Source organism: Microtus pennsylvanicus, chromosome 16, assembly GCF_037038515.1.
Source record: "Microtus pennsylvanicus isolate mMicPen1 chromosome 16, mMicPen1.hap1, whole genome shotgun sequence".
NCBI lineage: Eukaryota > Metazoa > Chordata > Mammalia > Rodentia > Cricetidae > Microtus > Microtus pennsylvanicus.
This window is the reverse complement of record NC_134594.1, coordinates 8,645,789-8,670,435: the sequence shown is the minus strand read 5'-3', so window position 1 is coordinate 8,670,435 and position 24,647 is coordinate 8,645,789. Positions and strand designations below refer to the sequence as shown.

General features: G+C 46.9%; 1 protein-coding gene across 6 annotated transcripts in view; it reads left to right on the top strand.

The window, feature by feature from the left end:
• The window catches only part of LOC142836495 (uncharacterized), a 56,508-nt gene that overhangs the window by 15,515 nt on the left and 16,346 nt on the right, over nt 1-24,647 (top strand). For 3 of the 6 annotated variants that reach the window (XR_012908092.1, XR_012908094.1, XR_012908091.1), the window contains one exon: nt 21,727-22,002. The exons of 2 other annotated variants lie outside the window; for them this stretch is intronic. The gene's annotated coding sequence lies outside the window, so the exon portion shown is untranslated. Of the gene's footprint in view, nt 1-21,726; nt 22,003-22,603; nt 23,453-24,647 lie in introns of those variants that run through there. One more of the 6 variants, XR_012908093.1, reaches the window with a different exon arrangement.

Here is a 24,647-nt window from a genome sequence, read left to right as displayed (position 1 = left end):
GCGGCGCTTTCTGCCCTGGAGCCGGATACCGGCCTTAGCCGGTTCTGTCAGCCTCTAGGCCTACGTTGCCTCTTTTGCAAGAAAGTCTTTTTCTTTCTTGAGGAGCTGCTGATGTTCTGTGGAGGAATATGAAGGTGTCGTTTTCTGTGTTTATATTTCTTCTCGATCGCTTCATTTCAGGTGTACAGTGGGTAGTTTTCTTTATTTTCGTTTTTACGGTTATGCTGTATGGAGAAGGGACATTTATTCAGTTTCCAATCCAAGCTAGGCATTTTCTCCTCTAATTAATGCAGAGACTCTGAAAGAATTTCTCTGGGCCTGGCCAGCCATTGTGATGCATATAGGATTATTCACGTGGTGATGAGCACGCTCGACAGTTCTTGCTCACACATAGGAATAAAAGAAACTTTGAATAAAGAACCAAACTCTCGTGCTGGGGGACAGGAGAGGATATTCTCAGAATTCAAGCCAATGGACAGTATAGAATGTATATATTTGAAAATAAATATATTTTAGGGATATATATGCATATATATGTGTATATATACATATATATGTGTGTGTGTGTGTGTGTACACAGTTTACAATAATTGACCAGACTCAATCTCCCAGTTTAAAGGAACAAGAAAAAGGCTCAGTGGATCTGACCCAAGCCAAACATTGTTGGGGAGATGCTCAGGTTCAAATATTTCGCAAAACAGAAAAGCACTTTTGAGAGTTAAAAACATTTAAATGATTATCACTCTTCAAAAAAAGGGTGGGGGGAGAGGAGAAACCCCATATCTCCAAACCAAATAGTTTAAAAGTAGAGGTCACCGTATTTTGTTTGCAAGTATAGAAGCTTTTGATAAACTGCAACTGAAGAAAAAATACTCCTTTTCTTTTGCATTATCCATTTTATTGAGTAAAACAGTTCCCAAGATGTATAATTTCATACCTAGGTTAATATTTATGAGCAAATCATTTTTAAGAAGAATTTCATTTTAAAGAAAAGGGATAAGACATGAATCTGCCCAGGCAGGGATGGCTTGCTTCTGTTACTGGCTGTTCCCATCATTCCTAGGGATATTGTGCTGGTCAAAGAGAGTTAATTTCCAGCCAAGAGGGTGAATTTAAATATTGCTTTGACTTTATACACAGACTAGAAATCTGTACCAGGATGAGCATATAATCTGTGCTTGCTACATTTTTTTCTCCTACCCCCGCCCCCTCCATATCTTAAAAGAGTGTTAAAATATTTTGCTGAGCGGGAGTAGATTAACAAGGTTCCTTTGCCAATGCTGGAAAGCTGGTATCACAGACTATCCCAGGGGAAAATGGCTCACATTAACCACTAAATGAATATTTGACAAGGGCTCATTCGGAGGTATTATTACTATAAATGTGTCCCTACTGGACTTTTCAAGGTCAAAGAGCAATGCTTCAATTAATTATTTAGACTGCTAGTAGATTTGGATGTAATAGCTGTACTTATTTCTGGAAGCGACACATTCTTGCAGTGGGAAAATCTCCCGAGACTACCGATCAGCAGCATCTCAGATGGAAAGGTGTGGGAAACCCTGCCACTCCAAGGCTGACTTTTTTCCTGAAACATTTTCCTGGTTCAAGGGAAAGAATTGCATTTTTTTTTAAAAAAAATCCCGTTTCAGGGACTATTTTTAGTTCAAAAGAAAGAACTATATAATAATTTACGTGAATTTCTTCACCATATCTGGCAAGATATTTTAGAGTCTGATGTTGGGGAGGAACTGGATGGTGTTTTATACAACCTCTGCCTTGTCCAAATAACGAAGTCACAGGATCTCTCACGCCCCTGCCAGGCTTGAGCTTAGGTAGGGAACGTACTCTTGTTTGGCAACAAAAGCAAAGGTTTGAAATGGAAGGCACCAGGCTGGGTGTTCTGAGTTCTAATAATGGCAGAGTAAATAGAGGTGCAAGGAGTCCCTTCTTCTCCTGTTGGTTTTAACACTGGGGGGGGGGTATGCATTTCTGCCATGTCACAGGTTCCTCCATGACCTTAGGTGAATGGTAATCTGGTAATCGAATGATTTTGAGAGTAAGATTCCTCCACAATAATATAAATTGAATGAATAAGACATAAGCTGGGGGGGGGGCAGTAATTACAGCCCAATTCATTCAGCTTCTCAGAACTTTTGTTGTAGATGCTCCATTGACTGGGATTGAGCTGCCAGTTTTCTCACATTGAAAGGAGTTGATCAGGGCCTGGGGTGGGGGGGGAGGACCACTACTAAACTGTTTGGTGATGGGGTCTTCATTTAGAGCCATTACCCGAGCGAAATTAAATCGGGCCTTTGTGTGCACGAGGTTTTACTTTTCAACTGCTCTGAGATTGAGGTCTGACTGTGGACTGGCTGTGGCTGATCACTACTAGTTGGCATCTCTTATTATTCTCCTTATCTATCTATTTATTTTATGTTGTGACTGAGAACACTTCCTCTCTGAAACTCCCTTCCCCCATTTCTTGCTTTCGAAAAGTTTTGAAAAGCAGGCCTTCATATTTGTTTCTTCCTGGAATTTCTTTTGCATGGAACCCCCTTAGCCAGGACCCCAGTTTCTAATTCTCCCATACCCCCCCACACACACACACACTCCACTATTACTTTCAAACAATTTGCATCTCGGTGGGGTTTTCTGCTTTGTTTTTGTTTGTTTTCTGTTGCTTTTCCTCGTACAGGGTCCACCTGGGCCTGGGTTTGGGAATTGGCTTCATACTCTTCGCTTCCTTTTTTGACCTGACTTGAAAGATGTCTGACTGCCTCTCCCTAGGGACCCTGTCTAAGAGATGGATTCCTTAAAGACCGGAGAAACTCTGTCCTTTACTGTGAGAGTCTGGATAATGTCCAAAGGCCTGTACACGGCCTCTGGAAATTTAAAATAAGCTCCACAGAGCTTTCCAAAGACAGGGAAGATGGCTCTAACTGCAGGATTACGTTGACGTCTTTCATAATTATTTTCTATTAAAAACTTTACCGGAAATGTGCCCGTGACACCAGCCGAGAGCCTCCTCTCTTCTAGGGATGCTAGCCAGCTTTAGTGTTGTTATTCTGCGCGAGGATGTTTTCCTTCTGTGGCCTTTAGAAAATAATGGGCGACTCGACTTTCTTGTTTTGACTAAAGAGACTTCTCTTGGGGAGACGGGAGTACTCAGGTAAGCTGGGATTTCTTGAGTCAGAGCCCTCTTTCTGTGTGCGGTTCCGGATGAATTGTATTTTATATTTTGGTAGAATGGGAGTAGTTCTGACTTCCTGGGCGCTGCTCTCAGTTTCTCTCCAGAAGCAAGTGGTAAATCTTTCTCATCTGAGGGACACAGAGACTTACTTGTGGCTGCTGGGCCAGCGTTCAGGCTAGAGGTAGTTTTCCTAGTTGGAAGGCAGCTCAGGTGATCCAAAGTTTGGAGGGGCCATTCGTTTTATGACCCTATCTGAGGTCTATAACCCAGTCAAGTGAGCACGGAGCTATAAAGATTTTGGCGCTTTGAACCACCTTTGCCTCTCTAGGCCCAGATTCGGCAGGACTGAGTTGAGAGCTCCCCAGCCTCCTGCAGGCCGCCTGAGAGGAAGGGACTGTCGGGCCCAGGCCTAGAGCCTTGGGCTTGGGCTGGGGCAAACCTAACGGGTGGCTGACCTGGGTTGGGCAGCTTCTGACATCACCGCGGCCAGAGACCCCACCCCAATAAAATGCTCAGGGGTTCCCAGTCTCTCTGCCCTCCCGCAGCCCTGCGTTCAGCTGCTACACTGTGTCGCTGCTACAGAGTCCCCTGCATCCTCCTGCGCGGGAGCCTGAACCCTCTGTTTGTTGACCTCCTGGCCCCAGAGATGGCTCCAGGCTCCAGACCTTCCAATTCACAAGTTGTCGACCAGGTCTTGTCTCCCTGACATCTCACCCTAGTCCTTTGCCTGTGGCCAAGCCCCACCGGCTCCTTCCCACCCAGGGTCAGAGGGGAAGAGCTGGCAGAAGTGTGGGAAGTTTTGCGAGTCTTCTGGTCTGGTTGGATTGGGGGAAGGGTGGAAGGATGCAAGATGCAGGTGGGGATGCTGAGCCAGCCCTGCGCTTCCTCAAGTGTGAAGTAGAGAAGGCCGTGCGAATCCACTCCCACGCCCCCAACATCTACTGCCTTGATTCAAGCCAGAGATTTCCTCTCTGTCTCTCAGAACAAGGTGAGAGACAAGGGGAGCGAGCACATGAGCCAAGTTTGTCTTGCTGGTCCTTCTTGCTGGTTCTAGGCAGTGGCGTTAAGCTTGGGGGCCACTCTTCCAGCCTCTTTTCTACTCCTTTTGGCTTAGGGTTAGCCTGGAAAGTCACTTGGAAACTCTGTCACCACTGTGTCTCCCTGAAGAGAAAACTATTGGCACTTGAGACTTGGCTTGCCCCCACTCCCAGAGGGCAGTAAAATAGTGACTGTATTATAAAGAGCCATGACTTCTTCCCCAACATTCTTAATCACTGGCAGCCAGGCCAGAAGGAGACCTTGTGATGTCAGGGTTCACAGCAACTCGGGGAGATCTATCTGGACCAGAGAGTTCTTGACCAGTAGTAAAGCTGACCTCTATCACACTACCTAAAGGTCCAGTTGTAGAGGACCCTGGTCTCCCCAGCATTCAAATGTCCCTGCTCACATACGTTACAGCGGGATTCTTTTTCCTTTATGTGTACTTGCAGAGGTGGAGTCATCTGCTAGCTAGTTCATTCTGAGGTCAGAATGAGTTGGTCAGCTGTGGGTTTTTTTTTTTTTTAGTCTTTAGGCCATCGAATTAGGCCGGAGGCCTTTCTAGATGTTCCATGAGTTGTCTGTTTCTGCCTTCCTGAGTCCCAGCAACAGCTTTGGACCTGGCTCTGATGCCACGGTGGTTAGAACAATTGCTCCTGGCTTACCATTGGCTTGCCAAGTCCATGTTCTCCATGCCTTCCAGTCCTGAGGATCTGTACAACTTTAAATTAGAGCAACATCAGACCCATCTCAGAATAGGAATGATACCATGTTAGAGTTAAACACTGATTACAGACATTGCCTGGGCAAGTTACAGATGAAGCTGTTTGGTGGCCGGAGTGTGTCTAAGATGGACAAAGTGGCTGGCGGAAGCCCGTTGGTGTTCTTGGAGATGTACTGCCCAGGCTTTCTTTTCAACCCCCTTAAATCAGTTGTATATATATTTTTAATTCCCTTCAAGTGCAATGGGTTCAGAAACTGGGCTTTATATTCTGATATTGGTCTAGGATCTCACAAGACTAATGATTCAGCAAGAATCGGCCAACAGCTCCAATCTGGGTTCTTGCATAACATGACAGTCCATGAAGCAAGCCTATCTTTTCAAAGTCCCCTCTTTTTCCTCCCTCCTCCAGGGAAGGTCTACCTTAAAACCTAGGCTCCTCAGGAGTTTGTTTACTCCAACTTCTGGTCAACTAGGCTAGCACTTTCTCTGTAGTTTTCTAAACACCCTCTCATCAGCTTTGCAAAAGAGTGCAAAACATTTTAGGATCCAAGGATGGCAAAGCAAACCTGAACATATGGAGCTGAGGCGTGCTTGTCAGGAGACTGATTTAAATGTTTAGCTCTCACCTCAGGCCCCCAGGGCTTCCCTCTCCTCCTCAGGAGCCTGCTCCTGGTACTTGGGTACCCCACCTCTTTTAGCTTGCTGGTTCCCCAGCATAAACTGTGAATATATATCAAGTGGGCCCTTCTGCTAAGATTAATCAGGACCTCTTTTCTCTTGCATGTTTTGGCTTTGATCCCCATAGAAAGTTCTCCCTGCTCTGTGAGTAATGTCATTTTACAAACTTACTATTTCCCTATAAACTATGGAGATAAGTTTTAATAGGGGGGGGGAAAAAAATCAGGTAATCCTCCCATCCCCCATCCAGCCCCAGGAAGCTTTCCAAGTTAAGGACACAAAATATTTCATGGTTAGTTGTGTGAGCTTCTAAATTAGCTGCATATAAAGTATTTTAAGATTTTTTTTTTTTGGCTGTCACTGGCTGGCAATACTCATTTTGTGTGTGTGTGTTGGTTTGAAAAGCAGGAAGAAATGTAATGAATTGAGTGCTGTCAGAGATGTCTTGTGTTTGAACAATCTGCGATGGGCTGAATGGCAGGGACTCCCTCATCCACTGCAGGTGCAGTAGAGCTGGGAAAGGGGGAGGGGGCCCTCTGTTCAGTCAAAAAGCAGCGTTTCCCACAATAGACCACACACTGGTGGCCAGCGTGACATCGGCTCCCACTTACATACTTTCCCCCATCCATAGTTCTGAACCAACAAAGTGGCCATACAGTAGCCTTGCATAGGTTCCTTTAATGAACATTTTGTGGTTCCTATGGCCAGCATTGAAATCCATGAGCCCTGGGAGGAACAAACAGACTTTTAATCGTGAGTTCCAAACTCAAATCTATAGCTGTAGATATTAAAAAGTGAGCGGATCTCTCTGCTCTCTCCCAATATCAATGCTCAGAAGGGCCAGATGTGCTGGGATCTGAAAACTCTAAGTTAAAAGTTTTTCTGAGACTACTTAGGTTCCAAGCCCGGGTCTTGCATGTCCTGTGAGATCAAACAGGAAAGGAGAGAAGGCATGAATTCCGTGTATTTGTTTAAATGTAAAAGGACCTCTAGTATTTTATTATGCAGTACGAGAGGGCTAATCCTACAAATGAAGGCACGTTAATCTCGCTGATCGCTGTCCTGTCCCCTTTTGAATTGGTTTTACTGGGGAGAGGGGTGGGGAGAAAGAGAAGGGGGTCAGGAAAGGCGGCAACTGTTTAAAAACTCTGGACAGAAAATGTGACCACCCTTTAGCCGCCCTTGCTGGCAAGGAGCAGACGTTAGAAGAGTTCATCTCGCCCTGGTGTAAACGCCGGCCCTGGGTGCAGCAAGTTTGCAATGGGATTATTTAAGAGTGAGAGGCTGCTGGGAACTTCGCAGTCAGGGCCCTTCTTCACACACCCTGCCCCGTCGCTTTGCCAGGCTTTAGTTTTGGATCTGGACATTTAAGGGGAGGTAAGATACTTCCCGCAGCACCACCCTGGCCCGCGATATGAGGGTGACACCGAGGTGGCCCAGCTAATAGATGGTTCCCATTTGTGCTGAGAAATATTACTCCCAGTTTACTTACAGTTAAAGCGCACTCCTCTAGCCAAGAAAAACATTAACCTTCCAACGGCCCTCCCCAAGCAAAACCTGTTTATGGTTCACTTAAACACTTGCGGGGGGGGGGGGGCGGGGGGTAACCTGGCAGGACCCCTTGCTCACCTCTGCATGAGTAAGAGTTGCACCGGGTGTTTCTGAAAAGCAATGATAGTAAAGGCCAAATTCTTTAAAACCCCGAATCTCAGGGAGAGATGTCTGAGGGCGCGACAAAGCCCACTGCCCGTGGCCTCACAGTGGGTATGCCTATGGCGCCTACTTAAAGTGTAGACCCAGAACAGGGTTCTGGCTCCCCCATCCACAGCGGTCGCAGCTTAAGCGCTAACGTATCTTCCGGCCGGTACACACCCACAATTAATCTTTCTTATTAAAGCCTCCATTCGGTACCCAAGGGGCGACTCAAACCTATTTAGATTTCCTTGGTTGGCTGCACAGATTTAAGTGGGCAACGAGTTATAAACCTAATAACAGAGGGCGCGCGCGCGAGGGATTTGAGTAGAGAAGACGCACGATTCACGGGGGGTGGGGTGGGGTGGAAGGATGCTGTGGGCCTTACCCACGTCTGGCGTCTGCCTCGGGTTGCAGCTGGGGTTGTGGGGAAGGCAGCGAACCTCCTGCGCGCGCGCACCACGCCCAGCATCATCGAACGCACCTGCATCCCAGTCCCTTTGCTCAGCCTGCAGGTACTCCAAGGCGCCTCTTCCCTCCCAAAGAGGTGCAATCCCCAGAGCATTCCCAACGCGGGAACTTGCATAGAACCAGGAAAGGTTTGCACTGTTTGGGATTAATTGAGAATAATTAACACTGGACACGGTTAATCACCACCTCGCGGCTCTCTTCCCTCCTTCGGGCCTGGTGTGTCGGCCTCTTTTGCTCAGGCTGACGACGCGGGTGGGTTTGCTGGTGAAAGTGAAGACGTCGCGGTAGCTGTCACCCACTTCTGCTGTACTTTTTAGGCGCTCGCATATTGTTTGATTGCTAATTCGAGTTAATATGATCTTTATGGCAACATAACAGTGGATAATTGGCCTTTTTTCTCAACAACAATGTAAATCACAATCGCTTTATTATTTAATAACGTCAAACGCTTCGTTGGATTGGCCCCGACCGAGAAGACCTTTTCTTTCTAGACAGTATTATGGGGGAAGGACAATGAAGATCTAATTGTGGAGGTTTCATAAGTTGGCTCCGGTAAACGAACAGCTTCGATATGGAAGTCCCAGCAGATGTGGGCACCGCTAGTTGTAGAAACTCCACCCCACCCCTCTGCCCACTGTCCAAACACTGTTGGAGGCATTCTGGGGTGGCGGTGGTCCACAGAACCTAGCAACCACCTGAAGTTCCCAGCAGCAATTAGAGCTTGTATCGGGCTCTTTACATTGGGGATTTATCATTAAGGCGTCCAGTCAGCTTACCAAATTAACAAGACTTGCAAACTGCCACAACCCTTTGGGCGCCCTTACGGTCAATTTGGCTGTGGGACCTGGAGAGCAGGGGCCTCGTTTTGTTTTGTTTGTCTGGTTGGTTAGTTGGTTGGTTTGGGTCTTATTTTGTTTTGGTGTGATTTCTTTAAAGGGAGTCGGTTTTGCAGGGTCTTGGAATAGACTTGCCCCAGACAGTCTGGCAAGAGACCTGAACCATTATCTCACAAATACCTGGAAGAGCTGAGAGTACCCAGAGAAAGACCACACTTGGAAGGAAGGCATCCCCGCTGCTAGAATGAGAGCCTCATCACCCTTGTCCTCAAAGGCCCCATTCGAACGGCATCCACCGCTGCTTCTGCCTTGGTAGGGAGACCGCCGATGCTGGGGTCTTCAGACTTGCGAATGTCTTCTAAGTGGCAAGCCCCCAGCCTTTGGAACTTGGGTCAGGGGGAGAGACACTCGGAGCCAGCAAAGGTTGTGTTTTTGTATGTGCCCGCCTCTCCATTTTAGTCAACTTATACTGCCTGTCGGGAGAAGGAACAATTCGCTCCTCACCCACCCCTCGGCGCCTTTCTAAAATAAACAGGAGGTGCGAAACGCTTCCCAGCACACGCGCCCCGGGCCCTCCTCCCACTGGGCGCACCGACCCAGCAGCTGTCTCCGCGTCCCCGACCAGGGTGACAACTGCCTGTATTTTAAAACCGTCCCACTGACCGCGGCCAGCCGTGTGCACGTTTTTGGCCCCCTTCGCATGATGTGCCTGTCACTTCCCTGCCCACTCCCTCCCTTTCTGAAAACCCAAAAGAAGTGAAAATTGTTGAGGAAATAGAGGATTTTCGAAAATGAGTCTTTGCCCACAAAAACACGCACTTGCACTTTTTTTTAAAAAAAGGTAATTTTTTCAGCACAAGAAGTGCGTTTGGAAACTTTGTCTTAAGAGGAGTCGGGCACATTGCTATTCTTGTGTGTCGGTTTGCTGGCCTCCCCACCCGCGGCGGACAATGCCCGCATTGAGGCGCGGTGGCCTGCAGGCAGCAGGAGGCTGGGGACTGCGCAGCCTTCCTCCAAGGGGCCCGCAGCTGCGGGAGCGTCAGGGGCGGGGAGGCCGGTCGCCGGAAGGACAGCCGTTAGAAGTACCATTTTGCCTGAGGCCTTACACTGAGCCTGGCTTTCAGGACCTAGACACTGGACTGCCTGAGTCGTGTGAGTGCGTGCAGGCGTGTCACCCTAAAGAGTGATGAGTTTTGCACTTTGTTTCGTTTTAATTGCTCCCCCCACACACGCGATTTTATTTAAACACAGAATTTTGCACTCCAGGCGGTCCAGCCCCCTAGTCTTCATTCTTGAGAACCTTGTCTTTTGTTAACATCTCAACCTTGGGCTCTGACGCTAAGCCTGCCTCCGCCTTGGTGCCAATTTTGTCTCACCCGAGCCCTGGCACACCGCAATCTCGCGCTGGGAGTACGGCTCCGCAGAAAACGTCCCCAGGCCAGAGACTCGGGGACATTCCTTTCTAGCTTGCTTGTTTTCTCCCCCAGAGCACACCAGCACCCACGGCCTTTGCAGAGGAACCACGAGGTCAGCAGACGCCCTCGGAAGGGCGCCCCAGAAGCTGAAGCTGGCGCCTTAGGGTTTAAAACGTGCACCCTGCCGGGTGTCGGGACCACGTGCTGCGCCTTCGAAAGGTGGCTGCTGCCCCGGTGCGGTACCAGGCGGCCTGAGATGGCGCAGGGAGCGCCGCAGCCACCGGTGGCGACAGGGGCGGGCGCTGCGTGGCAGAGCTGGCCGCGGCGCTGAGTGGAGAGAATTATCTGGAGCGTGTTTGATCTGGGGCTGCGTAGTCAGCTTCTGCTTTATTTGTTTGTTTGTAATCTCATATTTAGCAAGCCAGGACGGTGGCAGCAAGGGAGAAAGGAAGGGATGGAGGAGGAGGCTTCGCGCTAACCACACCCCTTCCTAATGAGTTAATTTCCATATTTGCGTCTCCCGCTTCTAGCGCCCTCTCTTTCCGGATGCCTCCGTACAGTTGCGTCTTGCGCAGCTCAGACACTCTCCACTTAGGAATGAAACAACAACAACAAAAAAAAGGCCCGAGTAAGAGCAGAAAATTGGTCTATTGATAACATTCGCTCCGAGTGTTGATCTTGGCATCGCGGGCCGCCGGTTAGTCCTCACCCCACCCCCAAATAGGTCACACACCGATTGCAGACGGTGTGCGGACTTGCTAGCTGAGTGCAGACAGACGCTGAGGTCCCTCCCGCTTCCAACCGTCCGACCCTCGCTCGCCTTCTTTTCTCACAACTTCACATGTTTTGCCCCTCAGAGTGAAGGCAGTGGGGAACCTAGCCAACCCAGAAAAGCGGGGGGGGGGGGGGAGTAATAAGGATAATCTCAAACAAATGAATCAAAAGTGAAAGTTTCACACTAGATACCGACCCTAGGGCGTGGGGTGGGGAGTGGGAGAAAGATGTAGTTTTGCACCAGAAAAAAAAGAAAGAGTGCTGGCCGAGGGTGGGGACTGGTCCTAATGTAGGCACCTGTGGGAGTGGAGGAAAGAAAGAGAAGAAATGGGCTTGCTATCCACACACTGGGTCGGCAAAAAAAAAGTTGTGGCAAAGACAGTGAAGTAGTTTCGGAGACGCGGGAATTCAAAGCGACATATCAGGGCTTCTAACAGGGTTGTCAGCATTTGGGTGGAGGTTCTGTTTCAGGAAATCGATTCGAGAAACAGACCTTTTCTGTTGTTCGCCGCCCCTGTCCCTCCCCACCTTGATGGCTTCACTCCGCTCTGACTGGAGCGTCCAAATAGCTCTCTGGTCAAAGCGAACTGTCCCAAGAAACTCTTGTTTTCAAACTGGGGAGAAATTTAGGCAGGGAGCTGTAATCAAGATTTGTAGCTCTGCGAGGGGCAAGGACAGCAAACACCCCGCAGGTGTACGCTGTAACTCCACCATCCGGACTCCAATGTAGATTACTCTGGCCGCGTTTGATCGGCTCTTTGAAAGCCTTTAACAATTGCCTGTGACGAACGGCCCCGCTCAGTATTTTTCTGAATAATGCCATGAGCATAAGTCCTCAAGGTCTTTAAAAAGAGCTTCAGTTTGGGGGTATTTTTAAGCGGGGGGCGGGGTGTGTGTGTGTGTGTGTGTGTGTGTGTGCTGTTTTCTGTTTTGCTTTTAAGAAAAAAGGGAAAATGTTCAATTTTAGTTTATACCTCGTCATCTTTTAGTTACTAACAGGAATCACTCAAGCAAGTCGAGGCTTGATCCCCATCACCTTTGCTTGCTGTCTTCCGGAAGCTGTGTGTGGCACGTTCATTGTGTCAAGAATGTTGCTCTTCTTTTTAATAATGCATTGTGTATATATGTGTACACACACGTTGCATTAATAAAATGACACAATTACTAATTTCTGTCTTGTTAGTTACGACTGTACTCGCTGTTCACAAGCGTCTGCAGAGGTAGTTAGAATAAACTCATTATTACTAGTTCCATTTTTATACTGTCCTGGTATCGTCTTTGTTCTTTCTAAACCTTATCTATTCAGAAAAAGCTTGACTTGACCATCAAAGTCTTACGAAGTAAAACTCAGTTTGCCACTGTGCCCCCCAACACCTTTGCACCAAAACCCAGCACCAAAATGAAAAAAAAAAATAAAATAAAAGGAGGTGCTTCTGAACTTGTCTTGTTTGCATACGGTGTTTACATAAGGGGAGGGAAGCGAACTTTTGTCTGAAACATACACTAAGCAGAACTTTGATTTCATAAAGTGTCAACATTGCAGGGCTTATCATACTGGGTTGGGGGGACACACATTTGAATTAAAGGCCCTCTCCTGCCACTTCAGAGTATGAAGGCTTACCCACGAATGACTTTTGAATTTGCCTGTTGGAAAAGTTTTCTCTGTACTAAGTCACAACGGGAGATCAGGAAGGTTGCTGTTTATTATCCAGTTCTGGACAGGAGCAGACCCCAGTACCAAGGGGCTCTTAACTCTGGCCAGCAGAGGGGGGGGGGCTCTGGCCAGCAGAGGGGGGGGCTCTTCACAGCAGCCCCCTTTGTTCTCTTGAGCTCTTCCCTGATTTCAAGCTTGACTCCCACATCCCAAGTTTGTGTGTTAATGACGCTATTACCATCTGGCTTGCTCCACTTTCCAAAAGATATAAATCTCCCAGCTTGACTGCCCACATTATCATCTAAGTGCTACCATAGCCAGAAGGAAAAGATGCTTTCAAGGCTCAGATTCTTCTGCTCTGCCTGCCCTGGCACTACTCTTCGGCCACGTTTATAGACTGCACATTGAGGACAAGAGTGTGCCTCAGAGCCCGCACGTCCCCGGACCTATCCCTCCAAGCCAAAAGAGACACACACGTTACCTGGAGGTGGAAAGACTCCAAATGATTTTTCCCCTAAAAACTTCCTTTATTGTGGTCGATGTAACCCAAATACGCACACCAGCCTCCTTTCTCGTGTTTGCACACTTCCCTTAGCCTCCTCTTGAGCTAGTAAACGTGTCAGCCCAACTCCCAGACATCCACAGCAATGTGCCCCTCTGCGGCCTTCCTTTTCAACAGGAGAATGGATTGTCTCTCTGTGGGAATGGGGGTGGGAGAGACGAGAGTGAAAAAGGAGCTCTGTGGAGCAACTTTGGGAGCTGGACAGCCCTCCCAAACTCCCGCTTTTAATGGGGCCTGGGCGGGTGTGTGTCCTTCCTGCACGCAGGTCTGGAGCCTCCTCTGCCTTTCGTTCTTTCCTGGGGCACAGTCATTGGTGGGTTTTGTTGTTTGAGCACAAAAGCTGAGAACATATAACAAAAGTAGCCAGGCTGGCTTGTGCACGGTCCCACAAAGCCGGCATTTATAGGCCTGGTCCCTGTGAATGGGACAGAGCCTACTCTGCCTCTAAGCGTGTGGACTGAGAGTCCAGGCCCCTTTAGTGGTTGAAACAGTTCAGCCCCCCCCCCCCCCCACACACACACACTTTACAGATTTCTGGGCCGTGTTGTGTTTGCTTATGGTCAGCCATATCCGGGTGCTTCTGTTTCTGTAGACTCTTCTTCCCAGGGGCAGGTTCCACTCACATCAGCCAACCCTACAGCCTGGAAGATTGCAAGGGTGAACTTCCCAGATCCCTAGGGAAATCTCTTCAAATTAGAAGAATTTTGGCCTGCGTGGAAGCTGAAGTGACAGCACACACATGCACACACATGGACACACGTGCACACACATGGACACACGTGCACACACATGGACACACATGCACACATGGACACACGTGCACACACATGGACACACATGCACACACGTGCACACACATGGACACACGTGCACACACATACACACACAGATGAACACCTTAAAGCCTTCAGCCGAGAAAGGGACTCAAAGGGAAAAATTCACATATTATGTGCTTATATCTTCCTATTACTTTGTTTGAACTAAGTACAGACTGCCCAAAACAGCGGCTAATTTAGAGCATACCGGTGAAGCTCTTTGCATGCAAGAGGCTTTTTATTCCCTTCTCACTTCATTTTCTTGCCCTTTTCTTCCCAACTGAAAAAAAAAAAACTTGTTTAGAAATTTGTATCCCCCTTTTCCTTCTGAGAACATTATCGACTTGATATGAACAAATTGCAGAGGATATACCATTTAAGTAAGATGCACTTTTAATCACTGGTCATTAAAATGGTTATGTTAAATATACTCAATTACATGCATGACTTAACTCTAACAGTACTTTCTATTCTCCCAGCTGCTCACATATTCCTAAACGGTAGTCTGCGGTGGAAACTTGATTATGCTGAATCCATACATTTCCATGGATTTCATCAGCCTAATTAATGCCTCAGTGTGGTCCTGGGGTCTGAATGAACCTTTTACTGTCATCTGAGGTTGAAGGCAGTGTCGGAATGTAGAAGTGTTTTCTTCTTCTTCTTCTTCTTCTTCTTCTTCTTCTTCTTCTTCTTCTTCTTCTTCTTCTTCTTCTTCTTCTTCTTTCCTGTCTTTCTTTCTTTCTTGTTTACTCACTGGTACTTTGGGATTCCACTAAGCAAGGGAGGCAGCAGTCATTAAAGAGAAAGACTGTTACACAGCAAGAAAGCCCAGGAAAATGCCAGGGGAAAAAAAAAACAGGCTGGTTCTTTATTTGAATATTCCTGATTTCATAGACAATTCCAAATATTTAGAAAGGCAGAAATTACCACCATGCTATTGTATCTCAAAACTGCATTGAAAAGGAAAAGTTGAAAATAGATTTACAACCGGTGGCTGAACTCATTTCTTTTGCTCATCAAAGCCGTGTCTGCTCCCTCCTTTCTTCCTGCTCCTGCACTTCTAGACTGGGTTTCCCCTCTCCTGCAACTTTCATCTTTTCGGAGGAAGCTCTCAGGGCGTGTATTCACAAGAAACTCAAATCACCCCCCAAGTGGGTGACTCCATTCTGTCTTTTCAGGTGTAAATTTACATTTGAATACATCTCAACCTCCCTGACCCCTGCTATCCCGGGCCCTGCCTCCGCTGAGCCGCTGCCAATCTACAACCCCACAACTTGCAAGGGCAGGCAGAGGTCGAATTTCCCAAACCCCGCCCCTAACCCGGAGATCAACAAGTGCCCACACTTCCCAGGAGAGACACCCTGCTATAACTGTTCTTAGTGAACTGCATGGAAAAGAATTCCTTTTAAGATATATTTTCTTGGTGACCAAGAGTACGAGAGAGAGAGAGAGAGAGAGAGAGAGAGAGAGAGAGAGAGAGAGAGCTCAAAAGAAAGTGTGGAGATTCTGGACTCTCTTTTAAAAATGTAGTAACTCTGGCAAGTGAACATTGAAACTTTTCCCTTCTTTTTGAATCCCCAAGGACAGAGTGCTCCCAGGGGCAGAGACTATGCCATTGGTCTAGAACTTGGTATCCGCAGGGGAATGTCACACCTGGGCATTAGACTAGAGGATTTCAGATCTACAACCTTGGAACTTCAGGCATATTTTGTTGATGTAGTGATTTTTGAACTATAAGTGTGTTTTCAGGGCTGGGAATTCACCTTTGGTAGCACCTTGCTTGGCTAGGAACAAGAATTAAGAAGAAGCAAGGTGCCCGAATTGGTGGCACAAGACTCCTGCATCATGTACCGTTTGAACAGATCAATGGAGACACAGATATGTCTGTAAAATTAAGCCAACAGAAAGCTTAGGGAACTGCCTTAGAAGGCGTGTGTATTAAGTGTATTGGCTCACACCCCTGGTTTGGAATTTAGGAGGTAGAGACAAGAGGCTCAGACGTTGGAAATTTGAGGTCTGACTTGGCCACATGGAAGAACACTATTATCAAATTTAAGGAATCAGATATAATTTTACAAGCCCCCCTGTCCTCACCCACAGGCACCTTACCTGAGATTGGGGTAGGATTTAGTCATTTCCTACAATGGCAAGAAAAGCTAATTCATCAAATGTCCGGTTACAGCGAAACATCAGAATTTACCAAATTCTGGTTGCAGCTGGTATGATGTGCCTGGTCCTGACTCCCCCTGTCCCACTCCCGCTGGGGGACTCTTGTCTGGAAGAGTGACTTGGTACTTGTGTACGCTTTGTCCCTTGTATCCCCTTGTTCTAGAAGAGCCGAGGAACCATGATCATAGATAAACCCTGCAGTGTCCAAAGTCCTAGAGCAAAGTTGCCAAGAAAGTCTGAATGAAGTACAGATATCACTTGATTGATAGAGTGCCTATCTGACATGCACAAAGCATCGCTTCAATTTCCAGCACAGCATAGACTGGGTGGGGGTAGTGATCCATGTCTGTAATCCCAGTACTAGGGAGGCACAAGTTCAAAACCAGGCTAGGCCTGAGTCCCTGAAAAAGCCTATTCATAATGAGTCAGAGACCTCTTTATCTTGTTTCTTGTTTTGTTTTGTTTTTTGAGTGTGGGTTTCCCTGTGTAGCCCAGGCTATTCTGGAACTCGCTCCGTAGAACAGGCTGGCCTCATATTCTGAGTCTGAACTCTGATCTCTCGTTGAACTCAGTACTGTGATTAAAGGTGTTTGCCACCAGCACCTGGTGATTTGGAGACTTCTGAGAGATTGTAAATGGAGCTTGTTTGAAATACTGGCTTTTGACAGAAGCCCGAGTTCTATTTTGTTCCAGAGCTAAGTGGGTGCAACAGACAAACCTTGACTCCGGGAAGCTGAGCAAATCAGAGGTAGAGAGCTTCGTTCTCAGACCAAAGATCTTAACGATGGCCGATGGAGGAAACAGACTCCCGCAGCCACAGCTTAGAAACGACAAGTGTCACACGTCCACACTATAAAACTATACGATGTTCTTGTGTCACTGATCTCCCTCTGGCTTTTATCTTCTGTGGCGGGGAGCACGTTCGAGACAGGGTATCTCTGTGTAGCCCTGACTGGCCTCCATCTCACCGAAATCCACCTGCCTCTGCTTCCGAGTGCTGGGGTTGAAGGCGTGCGCCACCACGGCCAGCCTTCATCTAGCTTTCTCGAGTATGTATTTACTTACTTGCTTACCTGGATAGTTTGATCCAGGCACTGGGCAACTGTGCTGCATAGACTCTCTGACAGACTCACCAGAGAATATTTTTACCTCTAGTGTGTAAACGATTTGTAGTGTGCCATGGTCATATGCCTTCTTAGCAAGATTTTGGGATGAGTTAGCATGTTTCCTGCATAATCCAAGCGTCCAAGCTGGTTGAACTCCAGGGTAGGTGCATCCAGTAACAAGTTTTGAAAAGAGAGTCCCTGAGCTGAGCGGAAAGCAGTGTCAAAACTAAAAACAGAGTCGGTCTGGTCACGGGCTCCTCTTCTCTCCTCTGAATGGCATGCTAGCATGTGTGTAGCAGACTGTGTAGCAAGGCTGAGCATTGTCCCCCGAGATGGTGAAGTTGGGGCAACTGCAACTGGTTATGTTGTTTCCGATCAGAAATGAGCCCGGCGGTGCGCCCTTGTTTCTGGAATTGCAGGCTTCAGATACTGCAGTGTCCTGGCAGTGGCCGGGCAGACAGGCTTTGAAACTGTTCAGCACTTCGTTTCTGAATCCTACTTTTAAATCCAAATCTGAATTTTGCATTGGTTCAGGAGAGGAAAAGAAAAAATACCTAATTTGAAATCCTGTTATAAATTCTCTGAAAGCCAACTTAGAAGAGCTTAGAAATAGCTCTGAGTCCCACATCTCAATATGCTGTGCTGGCCCCTGTGGTTGTTTCTGAAAGAAGAAAGGGAACACCTGGTCTCTAACCAGGAGAAAAGCGGATTCCAGGATCTCAGTCTCTCAGTGGGGGCAGGCCTCTGCACTCACAGAGATCAGGAAATTTAAAGCCGTTCGGGTAGATCCGCTCTTGTCATCCAAACAGCACACATTTTCCAACTCGGAAATGCCAGTTCGTGTTATTTCTGTGGCTAGGAGTTGCTTAGGATCCGTGACAGCTGAGGTTTCCCTATTGATTTTATGACAATGTAGTTCATAGCGCCGCAGAAGCGAGAAGAGAATCCAGTTTAGCAAGGTGATTCTTAATTCCAGCGCCGTTGCGGTAATCAAAGTGCCAAGATCGAAATTCAAGTCCAAGAAAGTGCAACGGGGAATTCAGTTTTGAATCTGAACTTCTTTAGCTACCTCGGCCCTCAGAGAAGGGATGGGACTGACTGTTTAATTTGAATCCTCACGATTTGTAATTGGATGCATTACCTTGAAAGAAGAAGTATCTAATACTCTGTGTGCATTAGGGGGTAGAGAGATGGCTCAGCAGTTAAGAACACTTGCTGTTCTTGTAGAGGACCTGAGTGTAGTTCCAAGTCCCCGTGTCAGGCAGTTTATAACTGCCTGTAACTGTAGCTCGTGAGAAACTGATGTCCTCTACCCTCGGTGGGGCACCGGCATTCACATGTGTCTATGTGTGCATACACACACACACACACACACACAAATGAAAATAAAAATAAAGCTGGGTATGGTGGTGCATGCCTTTAATCCTGCCCAACACTTGGAAGGCAGAAGCAGGTGGATCTCTGTGAGCTCAAGGCCAGCCTGGTCTAGCAAACAAGTTCCAGGACAACCAGGGCTACAGAGAAACCCTGTCTTGAAAATAAATAGATGAAAGAAAGATTTTTTTTTCCTAAGAAACCCTAAATGCATATGTAGGTCATTGTATGTGTTTAATGTTAATCATGAACCTTTCATAGGTCTATGCTGGGTCCCTTGCATATATAATACGGTTATGTAGCTGGATTGTTCTTGTGGGCCTCCTAACATCGGGAGTGGAGATGTCCCTGATTCTTTCGCCTGCTTTTGGGACACTTTTCCTCCTACTGGGTTGTGTCATCTAGCCTTGATATGAGGAATGCACCAAGTCTTATTGTAACTTGTTGTACCATGTTTGGTTGCTGTCCCTGGGAGACCTGCCCTTTTCTGAAGTGGGTCTGTGGGAGACTGGAGGTGGGGGGTAGAGGCTAGGGGGAGAGGAGAGAGGGGAAACTGCAATCGGGGATCTAATACTTGGGAGAAGAATAAGTAAATAAAATATATAAAAAAATAAATAAAGTTACTTCTGGATTTGTGAGTGTGAGCACAAAGAGGGCAGCCGTTAGCAGCGTGCGCTAGGTGGAGGAGGCCGCGACAGTGAAGAGCCACACCGAGAGAGCATCAGACTCTTCTTCAATAGCTCCATGTGCACACACTCTCCCAGCACATCCACAGGGAGATATGCCACGTCCGTCTTTTGCATTGTTTTCTCTAAGGTAAGGAACAGGCAAGCACACCGATGTCATTGAAGTCCGGTGACTCCCAAGACGCCAGGATTTCAAACAAAAGAACCTGGGTCAAGCCAAACAGTAGGATGCTGGAGACAGGGACGGGCGTGTTTAGAAAGCATCAATGCAGGTGGCGGAGAGCCGCAGCGCTGTCGGGAGGAAAAAGAGCAAGCGTGAGCATCGGATGCAGGGAGAGGGCTGGCAGGTACCCCATGGTCCATGCTGATCTCAGCACAACTGGAAAGCTTCAGCCTCGCTATGCCCTGCAGTCTGCCCCACCCCGCCATGCAGATCTGCTTATATTTGTAGCTTATATTTGTAGCTTCAGCCATCCAGCTCGCTACGGTCACATCAGGGACAAGCCCAGAAGGGACATTTCCGTTCCTTCTCCACCCCTTCTGCCCTTGCCCACTTTCTTCTCTCTGTTCAGCTCTGGACTCTCTTGTTTGCATTTGATGTTGATTCGGCCTCAGGTAACCTAGGCTGGCCTAGAACTCACTGTGTCGCTGAGAACAGCCTCGGACTTCTGAGCCTCCCACCCCCACCTCCTGAGGACTAGCATCATAGGCTGTGACGCCAAGCCTGGCTTATGCAGTGAAGGATTGAACCCAGGACCACACATGCTACACCCCAGTCCCGCTGAGCATGGTGGGGCACACCTGGAATCCCAGCCCAGGAGTGGGAGGGACGGACAAGGAGGCAGGAGGAGGAGGAGAAAGAATGAGAAAGTGTCGTCTTTTCCCTAACCCATTTCTCTTCTCGGGCCCCCTGGAAACTTTTCAGAATGAAATCATGGTTATTGTCCCAAAAGTTAGACAAAAGAGAGAGAGAGAAATTAGCCCCCAGAAGCAATGACTAAGAGAAATTTAGGACTGCTCCACAGAGAGTGACAGAACGCGGTCCACACGTGGTGGCCCGCTATGGACCATAGCCCCACGTTTGCCTACAGGCTTTTTTTCACTCTGTTCTCAAGGTTCTCCAGTCCTGAAGAAAGACAGCAAAGCTGGCGCCAACTAGAGCAGCCTTAAATCTGCACAGTGAAGTCATTTGGGGCTGAGCGGTCATCCTGTGTGTCTCATAGCTCGTAGCTATTTGGGCAGTCTTTCCTGTCACTTGGAGGGGAGATAACTAAGGCCACAGGCCTCCTGTTTGACATCTAATTACAAACCCAGCCGAAAGGAGACTGGGCCCTACTAGAGAAAATTCATAGGTCGATGCTTCCTGGCTAGAACAACTGAAGAAAGAAAATTAGCTAGAGAAATACCATCGGCAACATGACCTTGCTAGGTTCCATACAGTACCTGTCCTGAGAGTTTTGAAGCTGGTCAAGGCAGTTTGCTGAAGGTTGTTATTTCACACCTGGTTTCATGAGGACTCTGATCAGGTTATTTTCCAGAACATTTGGTACCTGAAGGACTCCGGGGCTCCAAGATATCTGCTGGTGTTGCGGAGGTGACTCTTCCTGACCTGTGATGACACTGAGCAGGCAGGGAGGGCCTACCTAGGTCTGAGTGGATTTCTGGAGTTCAGGCTTTGTGCCTGTAAGTGTATCTGCAGATTTTACAACACACAAATGGGATGGGTTTTTACCATCAGAGAACCTTCAGTTCGACTAACTACTAAACAAAATATCCGTATCATTGCACAAATGTTTATACACAAAACTGAAAAATGAGAACTGGGATGAGCTCAGTTCGCGAAATGCTTTCTTTTTCTGTCTGTCTGTCTGTCTTTCATAATTTACTTATTTTTGTTTCATTTAAATTGGCATTTTGTCTTCATGTAGGTCTGTGTGAGGGTGCCAGACCTTGGCATTACAGACAGTTGTGAGCTACCACGTGGGTGCTGGTTATTGAACCTGGGTCCTCTGGAAGAACAGTCAGTGCTCTTAACCACTGAGCCATCTCTCCAACCTGGTCAAGTGTTTTTCTAGAGTGCAGGAAGTCCTGGGCTGGGATCTCCAGCACAGAATAAACTAGTACATGAAAGGTGGAACCAGGAGATTCTGAAGTTCAAGGTCATACTCAGCTACAGAACAAGTTCAAGGTCATCCCAAAAGGAAGGAAAATGAAAAATGACTGGTTTTTTGTTTGTTTGATTGGTTGGTTGGGTTTTTTTTGGGGGGGGGTTGGGGGGAGTTTTTTTTTTTTTTTTTTTTTTTTTGGTGACAGAGTTTTTCTATGTAGCCCTGGTTGTCCCAAAACTCACTCTGTTGACTAGGCTGGCCTTGAACTCAGAGATCTGGGCCCGCCATTCTTTGTCTCCCAAGTGATGAGAATAAAGGCATGAAAAACTGCTTTTTTTTTCTCTTCTGAGAGGGGAATTTTAAAATTGAAGAAGCTAATTGAAGGGTCTTGGGAATATAGGACTTACGTTTGATTTTTTTTTTTTCTTTTTCAGATCAAACTTAGAAATTCTCAAAACCCATTTAAAAGAAAGTGGCTGGTTCCTTTGGTTTGGGATTGCAGACATCCCTTGCAAACCTCAGAATGGCCTCCTTTCCTGTTTGCCGCTCCTCCTGTTTTGTTAGCCCTGGGCCCTGTGAGAAGCTTGCCAGGAGGTCCCGGAGCTGGAAGACAGTGGGTGGCACCACCTCGTTAGACTCAGGCAGTGGAGAAGCTACTCTCTGGAAGATCCTAGCAACTGTGTTTGGTAACACAGCAAGGTCCACTCAAGGTCAGCCGGAGGGGCATCTGAAGCATTTCCTTCTAGGGCTGTTCTGAGAAAAAGACAAGAAAAGAAATGATTCCTGAATTACACTCTCTTTCCTTTTAAAATCGAGATGAATTAATCAGTGATATATACCTGTAGTCCCAGCCATAGAGAGGCTGAGTCAGGAGACTCTCAAGACTAAGGTCTTCCTGGGCCACACAGACAGCCAGCTGGGTGTGGTGGCGCACACTTTGACCCCAGAACTCAGGATTTGGAAGCCATCCTGGTCTACATCAAGTAACAGGACAGTCAGGGCTGCAAAATAGAGAGACTGTTTCAAAACACCAAAGGGGGGGAGGGGAAGAAAAGGCAAATTACTGAATACATAGATTCATGTTCATTCTATTCCAGGAAGCCAGTGGTGATTACGAAACAGTAAAAATAGGTCACAGCAGAAGGCACACTCAAGAGCAGCTTAGAGCACTCTCCTGCCCCTTCTGTGTCATTTTGGGTGTGACAGTTACTACAGTTCTGTAATTTATTTTTTTGGCCTGGGGGGGGGGTAGGCTTAGAATCCATATGAAAAAAAATGCATATTTACTTCTTTATTTATTTTATGAACCAGGTTCTCCTACATTCCATGCTGGCCTTGAACTTCTAATGTAGCTGAGGATGACTTGGATCAGGGAGTTTAGGTGCTGTCATTTCCAGCAGAAAAAAAAACAATGGTATTTAGAACAAAGACATTGTTCATTATATAGCCAATGCTTTCTTAAATGCCAGTCAGCTCTCCCTTCTGCAGTGTGTAGAAGGGCTCCTAAACACTGGTGCTAAGTGAGTGGGCACATATCAAACACCCAAGAGGTATGTGGTTGGGGGGAGGGGTCCATATTCTCCCGATGAGGTGGTGGATGAGAAAATCAAGGGTGGATCAAAGCAACAACAACATTGAAAGCCCATGATTTTAGTTCCCAGAATACTTGTTCAGCTTTCTAGTTGGTTTGTCGTTGCTAACGTTTAGTAGGGCTGAAACTCAAACCCAGGGCCTCCCTGCTGTCAAACAACCCCTCCACTAGAGAGTCTTCTCCTTAGCCTTCCCAGCTAAAAACAAACAAACACTCTTACTATGGTTCTCATTTACTTTCATGTATCATCCAGGAGTTATTTTAAGGAATGTTATGTAATAACCTGTGACCAAAAGTCAAGTAGCAGTTTCTCTAACGTGCGTGCTGTGGCTTTGCGGAATGGAATAAAATTAAGTGTGGAAATATCTGCATTGGCCAGGACTTTATGTCAAGATCATATTTGTTATTAGCATGAAAGACCATTTGGTGGGTTGGGGTTTTGGTTGTTGCTTGGTTTTTGTTTTGTTTTGTTTCTCAGTCAGGGTTTCTCTGTGTAGCCCTGACTGTCCTGGAACTCACTATGTAGACCAGGCTGGCCTCGAACTCACAGAGAAACGCCTGCATCTGCTTTCCAGGTGCTGGGATTAAAGGTGTGTGCCACGGCCACGCGGCTTTGGTGAGTATTTTAAGTTTTAAGTTTCAGTATTTGTTGCTCTTAAATGAAGTATTTTTTTTCTCTGTGTATTCATTGTCATGTATAGAGTATTTCTAGAGCGGTTGTGTTGTTGTTGTTGTGGGAGTGTGTCTAGGTGTTTTGTCTGCACATATGTCTGTGTGCCATGTGCATGCCTGGTGCCCATGGAAGTCACAAGAGGGCATTGGACCCCCTGAGACTTGAGCTACAGACAGGTGTGAGCTGCTGTGTAGGTATTAGGAATTGAACCTGGGTCCTCTGGAAGAGTGACCAGGGGTCTTAATTGACTGAGCCATCTCTCCAGCTGTGAGTGTTGTTCTTAACATATATACTATTTTTGTGACGTCATTTGTGGGTAATATATGTAATGACAATTGTTCTTGGCTTTTTCCCCTATGTTTATTATTTCAAGGGAGATACAATGGAGAATATCCACTCAAGAGGAAGAAGTACTTTGAGCCTGTTTTTAAAGCAAAAATGTTTATTTAGAGACTTCCCTCCTGTTGAAGGAGCTGTGGGCCACGTTCCTGCCGCCCGGCTCCTGGCCGCTAGCTAGCTTATGCCCCGAAATAATTACACGGAAACTTTATTCTTTTAAACATTGCCTGGCCCATTAGTTCCAGCCTCTTATTGGCTAGCTCTTACATATTGATCTAACCCATTTCTAATAATCTGTGTAGTCCACGAGGTGGCTTACCAGGGAAGACCTTAACCTGCGGCTGTGTCCGATGGGAGAATCATGGCGACTGCTCATTGCCTTCTTCCCAGCATTCTGTTCTGTCTACTTCGCCTACCTAATTTTCTGCCCTATCAAAGGCCAAGCAGTTTCTTTATTAATTAACCAATGAAAACAACAGATAGACAAATGACCCACCTCCATCATTTCCCCTTTTTCTGTTTAAACAAAAAAAGAAAGGCTTTCACTTTGACATAGTAAGATTACATATAACAAAACAGTTATCAAGCAAGAATTATAGTTACAATATTTATATCTACTTTATCTTTTATCATATCTAAGGAAAACTATAACTATAACTAACCATTCTTCAACTCCATCAAAGACTCCAGAAGGATATAATATTACCTAAGCAAACAAGAAGTCCAAAACTCTAGAAATGACAGAGACATCT